Here is a 4,610-nt window from a genome sequence, read left to right on the forward strand (position 1 = left end):
CAGAGGCGTCTTGTTCAGCGTGCTGTCAAACCTACACTAGCAAGGAGATCGGGCTGAAACTATAGCTACAAGCTATCCAAGGATGGTACTATAGAATGTCACCTCAAGGTAGGCATAGTGGCGTCATCTCTTGGTTAGGCCGGAAACTTATCAATCCACCCTCGTATAGAACATATAGGGCCCCTTTCAAATAAGTTTTCATAACTTTAAATTGATTTCCGTCTTGGAGTTTACATATTACTTATAAACTTCAAATTGATATCTCATTTTGTTTAGAAGTTGTACAATGTACATAGGTATTTACAAAATTTGTCATAGATTTCCTGAGTGAAGCCGGGAAAATTAAATTATTATTTTGATTAAGCACCTTTCGTAAATTTCGCTTAATCAGTAAGTACTGGCTATTAAAATGTATTATTCAAATCGAAAATCCGGTATATAACGAATAATGAACGAAGGCCAAAAAGCGATAACCTTAATGTTTTTGCCATAACTATTTGTTATTTTGTATACGAATAAACATATTCTACATATACCAATAAATAAAAACAATGTAGACAAAGTTGCTGATAAGGTAAACTAATTATCTAAATGTTCCATTACATATAACATAAGTTACCACAATGGGATAAAGACATAACAAATGCGATAGTAAATGCAAAAACAACAAAAAGGTTTTCCAGTTCCATTAAACGTAATCAGTCAGATGCAGCAAACTGTTTTTAAATTATGAAAACACTTATTTTAATTAATTTTGGGTTCTTCATGTATATTAGGTTATTCCTTAAAGGTAAAAGCATTGAAAAAGCCTTTCCATAGACACACAAAGTACCTGCAAGAATTTAGTGACGTTTATTCCAAATCATTATTGCAAGAAAAGATGCAGTTGATGACATTTTAGGAGGTTATTATTAGTGTCCAACCGAATGTTCGGTTTCGGTTTCGGTTTCGGTCGAGTTTCGGTTTCGGCGGCTACTACGACCGAAACCGAAACTGCGTTCGGGAGTTCTCGCGCTCTGCTCGGTCATGTTCGGCGAGTTAAATTCCATCCAAGCGAAGTATACTACACTTACTCAAATAAACATCTCACCTATTTTAAGTATTTTTAAGGCGCACTTAAAGTATTTCCTTAAATGAGGGGTTGTTATGTTGATTTCGATTTGATTATCAATAAGTGAAAATGTCAAAGACTGCAGAGCTATGTGATTTAAAGATAAAAAAATAAAACTGACTGATTATTATAACGTTTTTCAAAACATGATCCTTATAAGGAAGTTTCGGTTTCGGCCGAAACTGAGACCGTTGCCGAAATTCGGTTTCTGTCGTAAAAACCAGTTTCGGTCGGACACTAGTTATTATACATACGTTTCATTAAATTAACGTTTGTATTTTGGTCGTTTGAAGGTATGCATAATTTTGCACGATACAATAAAAAATCACAGGCGTATAGTGTTCAGTCTTTATTTACTGTATACAGCAAAAATGTATATACGAAAGGCATGTAGTGGAATAGAGAAAAATAACAAGAGTTGATAGTTTAAGAATGAAGGTGAGATAACTGATAGTGCGTTCTCTCCTGGTTCTGGCTTTTTTAAGTGTTTATAGACGGTTGTAGGAAAATGAGTAGAGGAACCTTCACGGAAGATTCTAGTTTGGTGTTATTTGATGGAATATCAGGAAAATGGATACAGAAGATGACAGTGACTAAGGTAATAGGCGTAAAAATGTGTAAGTGGACAGTATACAGGAAAGGGTCACTTTCTATAATTAGATGAAAGCGTGAAGTTTCGAATAACACCAACTGAGAGAGGGTACACAATAGGATGTGTTCGAACAGGATTTGTTAAAAATTTAAAAAGAATAGATGAGTTTGAAAGCAAAACTATAAGTTAAAAAACACACAAAGAAAGTGCAAAACTTAAAAGTACGGAAAGAGCACTATCGAGAAGAGTAGATAAAAGAAACAGTTTAAACGAAAGTTATTGGAAATGAAAATAGAGATCTTCAATAAGTGTGAAATAGGATAGAAAAAAGTAAAAGTGAAGATTCCAGAAATACACATGATAGAATTACATACGAAAGATAAAAGTATACACAAAAAGACAAACAGATTCGGAAAACAGAAATGCATACGTGCAACAAATTAGATATGAAATATAAAAATACAAAATTTACAGAACACAATATATTCAAGACTGACAGGGGCGAGTATGGCAATAAACGCTATTAGTTTGCATTTATCAACGGTGCCTACTTGGTAAGAGTGAATTTTTATGACTGTGAGGATGACACCATTTTAAAATGAAATAGAAAAAAAAAAATAGCTCAATATTTTATCATAATAGAAACAGGAAATAGTTCTAGTGATAAACGATCCCTAAATTATTATATATAGTTATATATTGCAATGTTCGTGGGTTTAACAAAATTAACTTCTAAGACTGATAACAACAAAAACTATTTATTTACACTAATTATTAAAGAACTTAAAAACACTATTAAATTATTACTAAACTTAGGTTATGAATTATTCTATTTATTTACACTACTGTTGATATATCACTATTCACTGCGCTATTTATTTCACTGCTATCACTGTCAATTTATTTCTGGATTCACTTCTGAACGGTCAATTTATTTCTACTTCCCATCCACGATCGTCTCTTCCTTTAAATACTATTTTGTTTCCTTTCGAGAACCTTCTCGAAACGTCCGGAAAACTTTCTTTTTCTTTGAACTGTTTAACTGCTTCCCCAGAACGCAGGTACGACACGCACATTTATAAATACGGCGCACATGAACAAAGGCGTCAGCGAATCGATAAGCCGCTCACACACACGTGTGCCGATCGCACACAAACACGCTTATGCTCGCTACAATATATATAGTTATGTTAAAACGCTTGTCAGTTCAATAAAGAAATATGTGTGTTAAAAACTTTAGCCAAAAACAACGAATTTAATTAATTTAATTTAATTTGAATACTAATTTGATTACTAGATTCCAACACTATTTGCACAGTTCTGATGTACATAGACATAAAAGAAATTTTCCTAATCATTATTACGCATTCTTTAATTCACCACAAAACTACTGTACTATTATATTAACGTTTGTTTTTAGAGAGCTAAGAGAGCAGAAGAGAGTACTTACCGCGGTATCTCACCGATCTTCGGCGGTCGTTGCTTCTTGCAAACACAGGAACCATCCTGCCACGGATTTGCTAAAACAAAAATAGAACCGTAAGAGTAATTAACGTACTAGATTCAATGTACGTGTATCTATGTACTTATATCAATTAATTATCTGCAGATATTACTTGTTCTAATTTTGTAATATAAAGACAATCGGTCACTTTTATTTAATAAAACTGGGATAAATGCGTCACTTTTTCAGGACGAATTGCAGATAGACGCAAACCAGAGAGGTGAACATCAGAACCGTGAAGGACTGTTGCGAAAATGTTTTTTGATTGAAATATACATCTTTAAATCTATACACAGTGTTTATGAAATATGTAACAAGCTTGCAGAAGGTAATAGAGCACTAAAACAAGAAAATTAAGTAAATGTTTGGTTTAACTTTTTGTATAGGGTTGTATGAAGCAGCGCGTGGATCAAACATCAGATTTGCACGACCGTGCATGATCGCTGCAAATGAAAAACGCCAAACGCTGGACTTTTTTGTGCAACTCAGTATGGTGGTATACGTAGGTATGTGTGTGATTACTGGTGTTGTAATTAATTGTTTCTAATAAGAGGGCTATTGTCAAGCTGCCCTTAAAAAAGATAACGCACTTTGGCAATACCGCAATGGTGTTTTTGAAATTTAATAAAATTACTATTAGCTACCCAGAGGATATTAATTTAGCTATTAAAGTTTACATAACGTTACTTTTTTTCCTTCTTTTTTGTTCTGTATACCATGTCGGGGTATAAATATTTTAAATAGTAATGCATACTATCAACGATGCACAAATTAGTTATTTAATTAATTGTTATCGCAATGGACGTTTAAATATTATTATGTACAGTAACGTAGTTTTTTTAGTAAAATAGTTAATAAAAAAGTTTTATAGCCTTAATTTGATCAGTAGAGTTATTACATCATTTGTCAAGTAGAAAGGTTACGCTAATTTAAAAATAAAATGGCGTAATTAATTAAAATTTCATAGTTTTGAATCGATAATTCAAAATTCAGGCGCCCTTCGACTACTTCCGAACTATTGAGCTATAACCTGGTATGCAAGTGAATGTGTCATGTGAGGATATCCAGCATTGACAACTTATTTCTATTTCTTATTTATACAAATGTAATAGATCCTATCCAATTAGAGATTAACCGAAAAATACCTTAATTCTACTAAAATACTATTAAATTTTTTTGGGACTTCTTTAGTTATCGTATTTCAATAAAAGTAGGTACGCAATGCTATTTTCTAGTATTTTCTATTCCTCAATGCAGCGTCTTAGATAGTTTTCATAGAGAGCTTTTAAAATCTTTTATTAAAAAAAATTAGCTTCCAAACTGCTAAATTTAAAAAATAATTCTGAACGTATGTTTTATCCTTAAGGCCAATTACATTTGAAAAGCCTGCAATAGGGACGATA

This window comes from Agrilus planipennis, unplaced genomic scaffold (genome assembly GCF_000699045.2).
Source record: "Agrilus planipennis isolate EAB-ADULT unplaced genomic scaffold, Apla_2.0 scaffold26, whole genome shotgun sequence".
In the NCBI taxonomy this organism is placed as follows: Eukaryota; Metazoa; Arthropoda; class Insecta; order Coleoptera; family Buprestidae; genus Agrilus; species Agrilus planipennis.